Consider the following 17,949-nt stretch of genomic DNA (forward strand, 5'->3'; position numbering starts at 1 on the left):
AAATTGGAGGGAAATTTGAATTTCTATTCAAATTTCACTTGAATTTGTGGAGCCAAATTTTGGAGCCAAAATTTCACTAATTATGATTAGTGAATTTTAGCTATGGTTCAACCCACTAATCCAAGATCAAGTCCAAGATTCTCCACTAAGTGTGCTTAGGTGTCATGAGGCATGTAAAGCATGAAGGACAAGCACAAAATATGACTATATGATGTCGCAATGGGGTGTAGCAAGCAAATGCTCTCCTCCCCCTCTAAAATTTAATTGGATTGGGCTTCTCCCAATTTAATTAAATTTATTTCCAACCACACACATCAAATATTCACTTAATGCATGTGAAATTACAAAACTACCTCTAATACAAAAACTAGTCTAGGTGCCCTAAAATAAAAAGGGTAAAAAATCCTACATTTCTAGGGTACCTTACCTACATTTCTAGGCCCAAAAATAATGAAACCTTAATCTAATATGTACAAAGATAAGTGAGCTCATACTTAGCCCATGGGCACAAAATCTACCCTAAGGATCATGAGAACCCTAGGGCCTTCTCTTGCATCGCTGGTCCAATCTTCTTGGAGTCTTCTATCCAATGCCCTTGTGGGGGTAAGATTGCTTCATTCCCTCCCCCTTGAGAAGGATTTGACCTCAAATCCCGAGGTTCTTGAAACTCTTGGCTTTCTTCCTCAACACTTGTGAAAAGAATAAAAACATATGTATTAGTGGTGTTTGGTATGTTGAAGTAAGGTAAGATTTGAAAACCCATTTCCTGGGCATCTTCCCATGAAGCAACATGGTTCCTCACCAATTCAATGAGTGGTGCTACAAGTATAGAAAAATATGGGACAAACCTTTTGTACAATTTTGTTAAGTCATGGAAGCCCCAAATTTTTCTTATACTTGGTGGAGTGGGCCACTCATGAATGACCTTTATTCTCTTAAGGTTCATGGGAACCCCTTGATCACTATTTAAAAAATTAAGAAAAGTAATGAAATAAAACATACCTTTTTCTGTATTTTCATGTTGATTATTCCTACCAAAAAGTATGGCATACCTAAGGTGTCCCATATGAGTACCTAAGTTTGTATGGAAACTAAAAATAAGAACAAACCTACCTAATGAGTCCCTATGTACACAAATTATGAAGATGTTGGGTGCATGAGTGATTTTACAAAAGAGTGTTGCACCACTCAAAACATTCATCATACCACCTATTTTAGGGATTTGGGGCCTAATAATACCTATTTTGGGCACCAACAAAGCACAAGGATTTAAGCTCTTGCGAACCAAACCCTCATCCAACAACTCCTTTACTTGAGGAATAAACTCAAGCCTAAGAGGTGTGGCAATACTAACAAGTGTCTTTTTACAAAGGAGAAAATGTGGAGGTTGTCTAAGGGGAAATTTCTTTAATATTTGTCTTTATTTCAAAATAATTTTCCTTCTTAGCTAAACTCTTGGAGGGGACACTTACCTCCTTAACCATTAAAGGTTTTCCTTCTTCTTAGGGGTAGATCTCTTCACTAGATTCTTCCCCTTTTGCTTCTTCACTTTCACTAGAGGAAGGTGAAGTGGTAGCCTCATCTTGGCTACTATAAATGTCTTGGCCCCTCATAATCATGGTTTTCTTGGTGGGGCATTGAGAAGTAAGGTGTCCTCTTCCAAGACATTTGAAGCACTTCATGGAGCTAGTCTTCTCTTACATACTAGCCTTAAGGGGTTGCTTTTCTATTGTCTTCCCATTATCATCTTTGGTCTTAGAAGGTGTCACCCCTAAGATGCCTTGACCTTGGTCTTTCTTTGGATAAGAATGAGATCTATAAGATATTGAAGTAGACTTCCTTTTAAGTTGTTGCTCTACCCTTATTTCCCAATCTGAGTAAGCCTCTACATTGTCCTTCCCATGAAAGTATGGGAGATTAATGTTAGCCTCTTGAGGCTTTCTTTCCTTTTCTCTCCTTCATAATAGTCACGAAGTTCTTCACTTAGCCTCTCGCAAGAGTTATGACTACTATAGGAGGCATGTTTTTCTTTTCTTAATTCTTTTAGTATTTTCCTTCTTTCTTCTTCCCTTATTTGTTCCCTCTCATCTTGATTTATTTTTACCCTCTCTTTTCCTTTTTCTTTTCTTTCTATTTTTTCTTTCCATAACTTGAGGGAACTTGATCAACTCATCTAAGATTCTAGATAGAGGGTCCTTATGACTAATACCCTCGCCATTAACACTAGATGAATGATGACTCATGTTGGTTCCTAAGTTGTGGTTCTTTCTTGTTGGGGGTTTATAAAAAAGGTAAAAGCTAAGGTTCCAAAAGAACTCATGATAAGCATGATAAGAAAGAAGAAAGAACTATGCAATAACAAGATAAACTAGGTGTGGCTAGTAAAGAAAATAAACTATGAAAGTAAGCAAGAAATTAAAGTGAAAGAAATGTAAACTAGGCGGATCCTAAGAGTGTCTGGATGACCTCATTTAAGGTTCCCAACAAAACACTAACTATCCTAACGAAGTATTGCCTAAAATTATTAGACTCAAATGGAAGTAGGGTGAACTATTGGAGGCTCCCAACTTACTTCCAATGAAAGGTCTTTTTGTTACAAAATTTTAAAGCAATGAAGGTAAGTAAATTCTCAATTAAAAAAATTACAAAAAGGTCCTCAATTTTGGTGGTTGTTCTCTCTTTGGTGATTCACTCAATTTGGAGTGCTTCTTAGTTCAATAGCTCTTAAGGTGGTTGGCCCCTTGCTTCTTGACTCAAATTCTTCAAGGGATGGCACCAATCCTCCTTTCCAATTCCCTCTTTGGCAACTCACAAACAAGGAAACAAAGAGACAAGCAATAGCCAAAGACCAAAAAAATGAAATGAAAGCTAAGCCAATAGAGTTTTAACAAGAAAAATTGTCAAGGATTATTCAACAATTAAAGCAATGAGAAACACATAAAAGCAAGCTAGGACTCAAAGAGAAACCTAGAATGGCTCTAGAGTAGAGTAGAAAAACTGGAAAAAAAAAAAGACTCCAGAAACCTCTAGTTTTGGCACTTGTTTTCACAATAATTTTCAATTGAAATTTCAGAACTAAGATTGGTATAAAATAGGCACCAATTATAGAACAAATTTCAAGCCAAAACAACAAGCACACACTTCCTTTTCCCTTTTTTTTTCCTGGACACTGATTTTTCTACCAACTTGTGTGATTTTTATTATTTTTTACTTTTATCCAAATCACTTGGTTCCTTTTTTTTATAATTTTGGTACAGAATTCAGCTCAAACTTCGTAGTGGCCAATTCATTTATACAAGTTCATATGTTCAAGCTGCCAACACGAGCGATTTCAACCTAGAAATCAAGTGTAGTGTTTATGTTGCATAAGGCTTGGATAGTTACAATTTGTGTTTGCTTATGCTCAATTATCTTGAATAACACAATTCAAGAGAGCTTAAGACTTATTTTGATTCACAAATCCAGCCGCAACTCAGCACCACAACTCAACTTCATCATAGGCATCATGTAGGAAACATAGAAAACAAACAAAAGTTCAACAACAAGATTACTTCTGGGAATTGATTTAGAACATGTTATGAACTAAATAACATGCATGAATTAGACTCAAAATTAAAAAGATAGGCTAATAATGACAAGAATACATGAACAAATGTATCTAGAATTCAATCAACATTATAAAAATGCAACACAAACATAGAACATAATGTGACAGTTATTATGACTAAACATGACTCTAAGACAACATGGATTAAGTGATTTACACTTAGATTTTTGTGTTTTTTTTCTAATCAATATTTTTGGAAGAAAATTTAGATCTATAGGTTCAGCACAAGAAGGTTATGACTGAAAAATGATAGAACCTAAAATCAACACAAAAACATGATTCAAGAGTAGATCTATAAAATTTGAACCATAGAAATGCAAGAACAAGTGTCGATCTAAGATTTAATCAGATTATTTTTTTGAATCTACTCTAAACAGAACCAAACCACAAGAAAATGGAGGATATACATGGAGAATATGATGAAGAACAAGGAATTAAAGTGAATTGACCGAACAAAAAGATAAAGGAAGCAAAAGAACATCACCTAGATGAAGATGCCCTTAATACCACATGATGTAGCTCCTATGTGGAGCTTGTAGGCCTTGGATCTTCTTTATCAATGGAATCCTTTTCTTCTTGAAGATGAATGGCAGCAGAATGGAGAAGGAAGAAAGATGATTGGAGACACCACTACAAAGAGAAGATGAGTCAAGAAGAAGCTCACCACCATAGGAAGCCATGGATAAGAGCTTGAAGGAAGGAGAAGGAGCACGGAATTTAGTGCCTGAAATGAGGTCTGAACTTTGGAGTGTAATTCTCAAATGATCAAAGTTGAAAAAATGCACATACATGACCTCTACAAGTGTGCTTAGGTGTCATGAGGCATGTAAAACATGAAGGACATGCACAAAGTGTGACTATATGATGTGGCAATGGGGTGTAGCAAGCAAATGCTCACCTCCCCCTCTAAAATTTAATTGGATTGGGCTTCTCCCAATTCAATTAAATTTATTTCCGACCACACACATCAAATATTCACTTAATTCATGTGAAATTACAAAACTACCCCTAATACAAAAACTAGTCTTGGTGCCCTAAAATACAAGGGCTGAAAAATCCTACATTTCTAGGGTACCTTATCTATATTATGGAGTCCTAAATACAAGGCTAAAAAATAATGAAACCTTAATCTAATATGTATAAAGATAAGTGGGCTCATACTTAGCCCATGGGTCGGAAATCTACCCTAAGGCTCATGAGAACCCTAGGGCCTTCTCCTGCATCGCTGGCCCAATCTTCCTGGAGTCTTCTATCCAATGCCCTTGCGGGGTAGGATTGCATCAGTATTGGCTCTACAAATTGAAAGGGAAGCAAGAGAGAGGGTGATGGAATCATTGCATGCGAAAGCTATGAAATGGATGGATAGGTTCGCTCTCAGTCTGAATGGGAGTCAATAGCTTCGAAGGTTGTTAGCCAAAGCCAAGGCAATGGCAGATGTATACTCGGCTCTCGATGAAGTTCATGGGCTTTTCGATTACTGCCAACACATGGTCGAACTGATGTCCCGAATAATTAGGAACCGCTGAAGCGTTTATGTTGTAATTATGCTTTGACTTTGGCAAGATAAACAATGTTGTTTCTTAATGAAAATGAGATTTGATTTGACTCTATGTCTGTCGCAACATGCCCTTTTGCGGGCGAGCGAGGACGAGGCTCACGGGTGCGCTTTCCAAAGGAGGAAAGATGCGCGGAGTCGCCGCCAACGTTTATTTGTGGAAAACGTCGGAAAAACCGAAGGAAACCGGTAAAAACGAAAATTCTAAGTTCGGGAGTTGTATTTACGCTTGAGGAAGGTATTAGCACCTCCCACGTTTGTCTCAAAGGACAACAACCTATTTTTTAGAATTGTGGAAATTGTGTTACCTTAACTTTTATTTCTTTTAATTTTTTTGAGGTCGACAAAAGCGGGGCTTTTGCTCCTACGTACCCTCCATCAAAGAGGAAATCAGACCTACGTAGTTCTTTCTTATGCGTGAATCAAGTGATTCTTTTTACTTGAAAGGTGATCATTTTAAGGCGTTGGACCTTAAAAATGATCCATTTTACTTGTAAGACATTGATTTCGTCCGTCCTGCCCTTTCCGTGATGACGACTCTCGTCTCTACTCCTTCTTCTTTTCTGCACAACACAAAACAAAATACAAACAACCACAAGATCAACAAACTATACATATACACATTTGGGAAAGGAAACAATCGGGAACATAACAAAGATCACATTTTCCCGTCAAGAGGATCCGCCCTTGACGATGAAAAACCTCTGGAGAATGGAGGATTGCACTAGAGGGTCCTCACAAGTCAATCACGAAGCAAAGCTCCAAACTCTTGGGTGGAGGACGCATGAACGAAAACGAAATTCATGGGGCTCCGAAAAAAAAGGTTGAGAATGGAGAATTGCACTAAGCAATCACTACGCATAGCTCCAAACTCGAAGGTGGAGGACACATGAACGAAAGCGCAATTCATGGGGGTCCGAAAAAGGGGTGGAGAATGGAGAATTGCACTAAGCAATCACTACGCATGGCTCCAAACTCGAAGGTGGTGGACACATGAACGAAAACGCAATTCATGGGACTCCGAAAAAGGGTTGAGAATGGAGAATTGCACTAAGCAATCACTACGCATAGCTCCAAACTCGAAGGTGGAGGACACATGAACGAAAACGCAATTCATGGGGCTCCGAAAAAGGGTTGAGAATGGAGAATTGCACTAAGCAATCACTACGCATAGCTCCAAACTCGAAGTTGGAGGACACATGAACGAAAACGCAATTCATGGGGCTCCGAAAAAAAAGGTTGAGAATGGAGAATTGCAATAAGCAATCACTACGCATAGCTCCAAACTCGAAGGTGGGGGACACGTGAACGAAAACACAATTCATGGTACCCGAAAAACGTTCAGAATGGAGAATTGCACTAAGCAATCACTACGCATAGCTCCAAACTCGAAGGTGGAGGACAAATGAACAAAAACGCAATTCATGGAGCTCCGAAAAAGAGTTGAGAATTGAGAATTGCACTAAGCAATCACTTCGCAAAGCTCCAAACTCGAAGGTGGAGGACACATGAACGAAAACGCAATTCATGGGACTCCGAAAAAGGGTTGAGAATGGGGAATTGCACTAAGCAATCACTATGCATAGCTCCAAACTCGAAGGTGGAGGACACATGAACGAAAACGCAATTCATGGGACTCCGAAAAAGGTTGAGAATGGAGAATTGCACTAAGCAATCACAACGCATAGCTCCAGACTCGAAGGTGGAGGACAAATGAACGAAAACGCAATTCATGGGGCTCCGAAAAAGGGTTGAGAATGGAGAATTGCACTAAGCAATCACTACGCAAAGCTCGAAACTCGAAGGTGGAGGACACATGAACGAAAACGCAATTCATGGGACTCCGAAAAAGGGTTGAGAATGGAGAATTGCACTAAGCAATCACTACGCATGGCTCCAAACTCGAAGGTGGAGGACACATGAACGAAAATGCAATTCATGGGGCTTCAAAAAAGGGTTAAGAATGGAGAATTGCACTAAGCAATCACTACGCATCGCTCCAAACTCGAAGGTGGAGGACACATGAACGAAAACGCAATTCATGGGACTCCGAAAATGGGTTGAGAATGGAGAATCGCACTAAGCAATCACTACGCATAGCTCCAAACTCGAAGGTGGAGGACACATGAATGAAAACGCAATTCATGGGACTCCGAAAAAGGTTGAGAATGGAGAATTGCACTAAGCAATCACTACGCATAGCTCCTAACTCGAAGGTGGAGGACACATGAACGAAAACGCAATTCATGGGACTCCGAAAAAGGGTTGAGAATGGAGAATTGCACTAAGCAATCACTACGCATAGCTCCAAACTCGAGGGTGGGGGAGACGTGAACGAAAACGCAATTCATGGGACTCCGAAAAAGGGTTTAGAATGGCGAATTGCACTAAGCAATCACTACGCATAGCTCCAAACTCGAAGGTGGAGGACACATGAAGGAAAACGCAATTCATGGGACTCCGAAAAAGATTGAGAATGGAGAATTGCACTAAGCAATCACTACGCATAGCTCCAAACTCGAAGGTGGGGGACACGTGAACGGAAACGCAATTCATGGGACTCCGAAAAAGGTTGAGAATGGAGAATTGCACTAAGCAATCAATACGCATAGCTCCAAACTCGAAGGTGGAGGACAAATGAACGAAAACGCAATTCATGGGGCTTCAAAAAAGGGTTAAGAATGGAGAATTGCACTAAGCAATCACTACGCATCGCTCCAAACTCGAAGGTGGAGGACACATGAACGAAAACGCAATTCATGGGACTCCGAAAAAGGGTTGAGAATGGAGAATCGCACTAAGCAATCACTACGCATAGCTCCAAACTCGAAGGTGGAGGACACATGAATGAAAACGCAATTCATGGGACTCCGAAAAAGGTTGAGAATGGAGAATTGCACTAAGCAATCACTACGCATAGCTCCTAACTCGAAGGTGGAGGACACATGAACGAAAACGCAATTCATGGGACTCCGAAAAAGGGTTGAGAATGGAGAATTGCACTAAGCAATCACTACGCATAGCTCCAAACTCGAAGGTGGGGGATACGTGAACGAAAACGCAATTCATGGGGCTTCAAAAAAGGGTTTAGAATGGAGAATTGCACTAAGCAATCACTACGCATAGCTCCAAACTCGAAGGTGGAGGACACATGAACGAAAACGCAATTCATAGAGCTCCGAAAAAGGGTTGAGAATGGAGAATTGCACTAAGCAATCACTACGCATAGCTCCAAACTCGAAGGTGGAGGACAAATGAACGAAAACGCAATTCATGGGGCTCCGAAAAAGGGTTGAGAATGGAGAATTGCACTAAGCAATCACTACGCATAGCTCCAAACTCGAAGGTGGAGGACACATGAATGAAAACGCAATTCATGGGACTCCGAAAAAGGTTGAGAATGGAGAATTACACTAAGCAATCACTACGCATAGCTCCAAACTCGAAGGTGGAGGACACGTGAACGAAAACGCAATTCATGGGACTCCGAAAAAGGTTGAGAATGGAGAATTGCACTATGCAATCACTACGCATAGCTCCAAACTCGAAGGTGGAGGACACATGAACGAAAACGCAATTCATGGGACTCCGAAAAAGGGTTGAGAATGGAGAATTGCACTAAGCAATCACTACGGATAGCTCCAAACTCGAAGGTGGAGGACACATGAGCGAATACGCAATTCATGGGGCTCCGAAAAGATTGAGAATGGAGAATTGCACTATGCAATCACTACGCATAGCTCCAAACTCGAAGGTGGAGGACACATGAACGAAAACGCAATTCATGGGGCTCCGAAAAAGGTTGAGAATGGAGAATTGCACTATGCAATCACTACGCATAGCTCCAAACTCGAAGGTGGAGGACACATGAACGAAAATGCAATTCATGGGACTCCAAAAAAGGTTGAGAATGGAGAATTGCACTAAGCATTCACTACGCATAGCTCCAAACTCGAAGGTGGAGGACACATGAACGATAATGCAATTCATGGGACTCCGAAAAAGGGTTGAGAATGGAGAATTGCACTAAGCAATCACTACGTATAGCTCCAAACTCGAAGGTGGAGGACACATGAACGAAAACGCATTTCGTGGGGCTCCGAAAAGATTGAGAATGGAGAATTGCACTAAGAAATCACTACGCATAGCTCCAAACTCGAAGGTGGAGGACAAATGAACGAAAACGCAATTCATGGGCTCCAAAAAAGGGTTGAGAATGGAGAATTGCACTAAGCAATCACTACGCATGGCTCCAAAGTCGAAGGTGGAGGACGCATGAACGAAAACACAATTCATGGGCTCCGAAAAAGGGTTGAGAATGGAGAATTGCACTAAGCAATCACTACGCATAGCTTCAAACTCGAAGGTGGAGGACACATGAACGAAAACACAATTCATGGGACTCCGAAAAAGGTTAGAGAATGGTGAATTGCACTAAGCAATCACTACGCATAGCTCCAAACTCGAAGGTGGAGGACACATGAACGAAAACGCAATTCATGGGGCTCCGAAAAAGGTTGGTCGGCAGGACCGAACGATCCACCGGGTCTTTCCACCTAATAAGCAAACATGCTTTTTGCAAAGAAAAATAAATCATTCGCGAGAGCACCATATCTTAGAGAAACAATATACTTGTGCCAAGGGTAATGTTCCTTTAATCGAGAATGAAGGGTAGGATGTCAACTTTTAGCTTTTGAATGAACATGCAGGGGAAACATCGGGCTAAGCTGAAAATAAATCACTCATAGTGTATAAAACTCACAAGGCAAGTGTTTTATCCTATTCCCAAACCATAACTTCACCATGACTCTATTTTGCACACGACTTCCTATCGAATCAAAGATCGAACGTACGATCACGGACCAATAGGTTTTCTCAAGGGTGGTGTTTTTGGAGAGGAAGCTGGGTGTTTCGGTCTTTTCCTCTTTGTTCATGTGGGGTGGGATATTGCCAGTCGAGAATGATTTCGAGTGGCAATCTGGCTTGAAGAATTTCTGTCCTCTTTCTTTCATTAATCGAGAATTGCTTCTTTTCCCTTTTCACTTCCCTTCGACCTTCGACCTTCGACCTTCGACCGGGAATCTTTTCCTCTTCTTTTTTGTTCTTTTCTTTATTTTCATCTTTTTTCTTTTTCTTTCTTTCCATTTCTTCCTTTTCTTTCTTTTCACTTCTCCTTTCCCATCCTTTTGTTTGGGAAATCGGGTTTTAGCATTCTATTCTTATAACTGAAGTCAAAACTTTAAAACCAATTGACACAAATCAATCGTCCACCATAAAAGTAATACATGATAGTAAAGAAGCATCTAATTCATGTAATTATTGTAGCAAGTTTATAGAAGAAATCAAGGATCTAAAAAATTCTCTTGCCAAATTTACTATTGGCAAAAATAATTTAGATATTATATTAGGAAAGCAAAGATGTGTGTTTGATAAGGCTGGATTAGGATATAGACCTGATAAACAACAAAAATTATATAAAAATTTCTTTGCATCCACTCAAAAGAATAGTTCTCCTTTCTTAACTTGTTTTTATTGTGGAAAGAAAGGACATGGTGCATCTACATGCTATTTTAGGAAAAATAGTAATAATATTAAAATGATGTGTTCCAAAAGGATCTTTTATCAAAACTGACATTCAAGGACCCAAGAATGTTTGGGTACCTAAGTCATAAACATGATCATATAGGTTTCTTTGAAGAAGAGTTATTACATTAATAGCGGATGCTCTAAACACATGACGGGAGATGCATCAAAGTTCATTCATATTTCTCCCAAGAATAGTAGACATCTGACTTATGGCGACAAAAATAAAGGTAGAAACCTTGGAGTCGGAAAAATAGGTATGAATTCATCTACCTCCATTGAAAATGTTCTACTTGTTGATGGTCTTAAGCACAGTCTACTAAGTGTTAGTCAATTATGTGATAAAGGCTATCTAGAATCATTTGACTCTCATAATTGTGATAAAGGCTATCTAGTATCATTTGATGGTCTTAAGAACATCTACATGCATTTTCATCTTATCATCTGGGATCCTGCAAATCAGAAGATGAATAAATAATCATTTTGGGTGATGGTCAACACCACATCGACTTGGGTAAGCACTAGGGGCAAAAGAAAGGTAATACAAGCATCTTGTAGTATTGTTTCAAATTTTTTGCATGATGAAACTTTCTTAGTCTAAGCTTAGGGGCAGGTACGAATAGGTGCTAGCCCCGTGATCGATCGATCATCATCCCGCATCTGGCTAAAGATGTTAAAGAAGCACTCCTAGGAGGCAGCCTAGTATCTCTATCCTTGCTCTTTAATTTCATACTTGTTCATTTTCTTGAACTATATCCTGAATTTGCCTAAGTTTATATGCAATTATAGGATTTTAAGAGAGAAAATATAACAATGAATAACACAACTTTGCAAAGAATTTTTTCAAAAAAAAAAATATTATTAGCTCGCCTGGGTTAGTGGCCAGCTTGCCTAGGCGAGCATGACTGTCGAAAAAACATAAAAAGGGGAGGGGTGAAGCCATTTTCACCCCATTCTTCCCCAAAATCAAAGCCTCCACAAAAGCTTACGGGAACCACCATTGGCAGCAGCCTCAAGCTTCCTTTGTGCACCTTTTGTTTCGTTTTTTTGCATTCCTTTCATCTCACACAAGTAAGTGACATCTCCATCCAATTTTACCTTTTCCTTGGGGTATTTTGGTGCTTTATTTGTTATTTTCTTTGCAATGTTTGTGAGATAAATTGTTTGTGAATCCAAGACTGGAATGCTTTGGTTGGGGGCTGTAATGGATGGCCCTAGGCCTATCGTTGATCCTATTGCAGATTTGCATGTCATGTTGTTCTCCATGACTCATATTTACATGCTTAAACATGCGCCCACCAACCGTTTGATAAAATGTCGTAATCACCATTTCATGTGTTGTTTTGGAATTTGAATGTGAAATGAGCTTTATGCATGTCCAGCCATCATTTAGAACGTATGAGCAACTTAGATTGATAGATTAAAATGCCAAGAGTATGAGATAGGATTAGAAATCTAGATTTTGTCTTAAATGTGAAATACATGAATTACATAAACATGTAAAATTGATTGGGTGGATTAGTCTAATTATTAACCTTGCTACACTATGATGGGCACATTGCATCCAAGTAGCTGTAGAATGTTTTTAAAAAAATAATAATAATATGCATTGGTGTGTGATTTGTTTTATTAGTTGCACAGTAACACTCCCAATTAGCAAAAAAAAAATACACACACCACCCAAAATTGGTTGACTTCTTACTTGCTTAAGATAAATGAAATAATGGTTGTGTGTTTTGTGCAAACTAACTTTTTATGGATGTGTCTTTGCAGGCAATGGCTCTAAAAAAGATTCTCTCTAAGAGGGCAAGGAAGGATGCTGCGGGAGAAGGATCTAGTGTGGCTCCACAAGCAAACATAGAATTTGATGGACACCATTTCCAAAGTGAGGAACATGAATGCTGCTTTGAAGCGATCAAGGGTTGGTCTTTCCTCAAAGAGAGACTGGTCCAACTAAGAGAGGAGGAATACACGGAGTTCCAGGAGGAAGTTGTGAGGAGGCAATGGACTCAACTCACAGGGACCATGGCTAAGTATGACTTGGAAATAGTCATGGAATTCTATGCGAATGCATGGCCCATCGAGGAAGAAGTCATGGATAAGCGCTCCTGGGTGTGGGGCCAATGGGTCCCCTATGATGAAGATGCCATCAACCAAATCTTGGGGCATCCGTTGGTCCTGGAGGAGGGGTAGCATTGCGAGTTTAGTGAAAGGAGGAGCCAGGCTTCAGGATTTGACGAGGAGGCCATAGGCCAGCTGCTGTGCATTCTAGGATAGGACTTTGCACAAAGCGTGATGGGAAGGCAGGTGCGGATAATGCTCACTAGCATGACCACCTTGACACAGATTTGGATGACGCTTCTCCTCAGCAACATCCTACCTAGCAATCACAACTCTGATCTTCCCCTATCAAAATGCCAGCTGGTCTACACCATCTTAACCCAGGTTAGTATTCATGTGCCCTAGCTAATCTTGGATGCCATTTACCAATCTGCAGGGGTCACGCCTCCAAGACACCTAGTGGACCTAGAAAAGTCCAACAGAGCATTAGATTTCCGGCCTTGATCACAGGTCTCTGCTAGTTCTATCAGGTGTCGGTTACGCCCATAAAGCTCATCCAGCCTCCCATTAACAGGTCCTTCATTGAAAAGTAATGCATGCAAAGGTAGGCACAACAACCAGGGCAGGACAAGCAGTAGCAGCCAGCCGCAGGTGCACCACCACCATCTCAACAACAACCACCATCTCTAGAGTCCATCTCAGCTCACATGCAGAGGATGGAACTCTACATGCAGCATTTGGCTTACTAGCAGGCGGCCAACCATAGGGGCCAGGTGCAGTTGAATGAGATCTTTTACCAGTATACTCTGCATCAGTAGTGCTGGGACCCCATTCCTTATCCATGTCCTACTCCTAGGCCACAGTTGCATGGCCTGGAGACAGGCCCAGTTTTCAGGCAGGGACAGGACCCGCAAAGGCGATGTGCATGGACTTCTTCCTTTGAGGAGGCTGAGCCGCTTGACCAGGATCTCTTAAAATTGTGAACTCATCTTTATTTTTATTTATCACTTTCAGTATTTTGTTTGTTATTTCATTGTGATGGAACTTGTCTTTATTTTATCGCTTCTAGTATATTGTCATGTTATTTCATTGTGGTGGTTTCTTTTCTTTCACGCGCCCTTTGTCTCTTTGATAAGTGTAATCTCGGGTTATAAATTTGCCTAGGATTCAAACTTTTTCTAAAAAAGAAATGTTCACCTAGAGGGTGAAAACAATGAAAGACTTTCCTGAATGCCAATTTGGACTCGGGTGTTTTATGTGACTTGATAAAAGAGCAATCATTGAAACAGTGGTTTGGCCTGAATGTGGAAACGAACCCTAAGCCTTAGTGTTTGCGTGGCCACAAAGCCTTATATTTGATTGTCCACATGGATGTGTGCTATGATTGATTTTGCATGAATTTCTAGTTATCATAATATGCGTTTTGTGGAAATGATTTGGGCATTCCCTTCTTTCTAAGCCATTGGCCAAATAGATGCCCTAATATACATTATGTTCTGCCATTTGCAAGCCTTTTGAGCCAAACATCGACTTTTTTGCCAAAACCTTGACCTAGGATTGAAGTCTCCAACCTTACCCTAGGATGAGAAAGCAGGGGGGTCTTCCAAGCGAAGCTTCTATTATCTTGGGTTAGAGGTGTTCGCCAAAACAAAAAAAGAAAGCAAAAGAAAAACACAAACAACAAAAATAACAAAGAAAGAAAGCAAAAGAAAAAGAAAGAAAAAGGAAAAGAAAGAATCAATTGATCAAAGATAGAAGAAGAGTAAAGGGAATTAGAAAAGAAAAAACAAGTTCTTTGGACCAGACGATGTCTGAACAATGTACAAAATTATCGAAAAGAAAAAGGGAGAAGAGCAATAGTAACTTGGTTAAGACATGGGGGGTGTAAAGTGATCGCCTGTTTTAGTTACTAACTAAATCTTTTTGTCTGCTCTCTTGTTCCAAACCAAACAAAAGAGAAAGGAAAAAAGGAAGGGGAAAGGCCAAAACAACCGAAGCCAAAATTTCCTACAAAATCTGATCTTATAAAGTCCTATTGATCTATGAAGATAATGCATATTATCTTTGATTTGATGGGAAATGACTTACAAAGTCAATTTATGACATATCTGTGGTTTGGAATTAAGATGAAACACTTGCATGTGTAAAACTTTATGCACCTTGAGCAGTGTTCCACTATTCGGTGGGATCGAGTGTTTCTTCTAATGTTCTTTTAGAAACGAAATCTTAATGTCTTAAATCTCAATTTTTGTTATGAGAAATTCTATTTGCATGCTTTCATTCCCTATTAGTCACATTGTTTTTTTTAAAAAAAAAATGTATGTTGTTCTGATCGGTTTGGCGGTTTGTTTCTTTACCAAGCGTGTTCACATTTTAGTGAAAGATTTCAAAGACTTCAATGTCTTTTGTCTTACATTTCAAAGACTTCAATGTCTTCTATTTTTTACATTTCTAAATCCAAAGACTTCAATGTCTTTTGTCTTACAGAGACTTCAATGTCTTTTGTTTTTTTTACATTCCCAAAGACTTCAATGTCTTTTGTCTTACGAAGATTTCAATGTCTTATGTCTTTACATTTCAAGACTTAAATGTCTTCTTTACATTCACAAATACTTCAATGTCTTTTGTCAAGACTTCAATGTCTTCTTTACATTTCAAAGACTTCAATGTCTTCTGTCAAGAATTCAATGTCTTCTTTACATTTTCAAATACTTCAATGTCTTTTGTCAAGACTTCAATCTCTTCTTTACATTTCAAAGACTTCAATGTCTTTTGTCAAGCTTTCAATGTCTTCTTTACATTTGAAAGACTTCAATGTCTTTTGTCAAGACTTCAATGTCTTCTTTACATTTCAAGACTTCAATGTCTTCTGTCAAGACTTCAATGTCTTCTGTCAACACTTCAACGTCTTCTTTACATTTCAAGACTTCAATGTCGTTTGTTTAGTACTCTTGATACTTCATCCGTTTATTCTTTTGCCAGTTGCCAGTCGGATAGCAAAATCGCTCGGATGAAATTAGTGTTCTTATCTTTACTTACCTTTTCATTTTCAATAAAAGATAAGTAAAGAGGAGCAACTGCCAGACCCTTATTTAGTCTGAGGACTATCATTCATGCATATTTTGATCCCCACTAGCCGAATTGAGTTCTTCAACGCCTGTTATCGCGTAAGACAAAAGATCATTCGACGTTTTGGTGAAGAATGCGAAAAATACCCAAAGGGGAGGGCAAAAGGGTCATTTTTAGCTTTTTTCTGCAAGTAGCTTAACGGTGAAGTAACCAGCTCGCCTAGGCAACCAAGGTTACTTCAGGTTGAAGTAACAGCTCACCTCAGCTAGCTGCCAAAGTCCCAAACCCCTTCATTTCCTATAAATAGGCATGAAGTAGGCTGAAGAAAGGGTTCAGCTTTCAAACATTGAGAGGTTTCAATGAAAATCAGAGAGAAGGAGAAGAAAGAAAAGAAAAACGAGGTTGAGGCGCTACCGAATCACGATCGTGATTGATTTCTACATCATTCTTTGTTCAATGTTCGTTGTTCATCATTTGGTTAGTATTTGTTTTAAGAATTTGGGTACAATCTATGCACCCTTAGGGGTCCCCTTTGTTGCTTTGCACATCTTCATCTCATTCTTCGACCATCAGTAATCTCTTTTCTTCTGTGAATTTTGACCGATCATTTATGTCACAAATCATCTTTTAAAGAGATTGAAAGTTAATAAGTAAAACCAAGATGAAATCAGCATGTAATTGAGTTTTTATCCATAAAATTCGCTTGAATCCGTTCAAGGTCGAACGCCTTAACGATCTCTTTTGTTTTTGTTGGTTAAAATGAACCTTTCAAAAGCTTAAAATCAACTAAACACACAACTTTCTTGCTTTTAAGAACCACGTAGGTCTGAATTCCTCATCGCACTTTGGATACGTAGGAGCAAGGACAACACCCTTGTCGACCCCAAAAAATAAAGAAACATAAAAAGGGAAAATAAATAATATTGAAGTCACGTTTTTTTGCACACTCGATTAAAGGTTGTCGTCCCTTGTGACGGACGAGTGGGATGCTAATACCTTCCCTATACGTAAACAACTCCCGAACACTTTTCTTTGAAATTTGCAAACCCCTTTTGGTTTTTCTAACGTTTTCCTCGAATAAACGTTGGTGGCGACTCCCGCACATTCTCCTTTTTCGAAGACACACCTTTGTATCTTGCCTCGCCCTCCCGCAGAAGGGTAGGTTGCGACAGGAGGGTAGGATTGTGTCATACCCTAATTTCATCCGGGGAAGATCATTTTCAAACATTTGGATTCTTTCCAACCAAATTGAGCCACTTAACACCAATTGTTGCGCATTCTAAAGGGTTTTGCGATGTTTTGGAAGGAAATGTGCAAAATATTCAAAAGAGGGGCAAAATGGTCATTTTGGGGACATTTTCTAGCCCCTGGGCCAACCTGGGCCCATTAGAAAACTTAAAGGTGAAGTAACCAACTCGCCTGGGTGAGCTACCTTCAGCCCAAATGCCTCATTTTGCTATAAGTAGGCGTGAGAGGCTGAAGGAAAAGGGTCCCTAAGGTTCCCCAATGTTCAGAGGTCCAAAGAGAAGTGAAAAGAAGAAGAAAGAAGAGAAAACAAGGCCAAAACGCTTCTGAATCGCATCCGTGATCGATTCATACATTGTTCGTCGTTCGTTCTTCATCCGTTCTTTGTTCTTCATCCGGTTAGTGCTTGCTTTTAAGGATTTGAATTTAATTTATGGACCCTTAGGGGTCCCCTTTATTATTTGTGCATCTTCATCTCCTTCTTTGATCATTGGTGATCTTTTTCTTTGTTTAAAGCGAGTTTCAACTGATCATTCATAAGTAATCTTGTTCAGTCACCGTTAAAATAAAATTCAACCGATTGTTTGTGTTGTAATTTCACTTAATCACTGTTAAATGAATTTCAACCAAACGTTTGTGTTGTAAATAAGTTTTGACCGATCGTTTATGAAGTAAACTCTTTTCATCAATGTAAAATAAGTTTTAACCAGTCATTAACGCCGCAAGTTGTCTTAAAAAAGGGATTGAAGATTAGTGAGCCAAAACCAAATAAAACCAACTAATAAGCATCTTCATTTCATCAAAAATTCAAGAGGTGTTTCAAGGTCCA

Source organism: Glycine max, chromosome 20 (genome assembly GCF_000004515.6).
Source record: "Glycine max cultivar Williams 82 chromosome 20, Glycine_max_v4.0, whole genome shotgun sequence".
Lineage (NCBI taxonomy): Eukaryota > Viridiplantae > Streptophyta > Magnoliopsida > Fabales > Fabaceae > Glycine > Glycine max.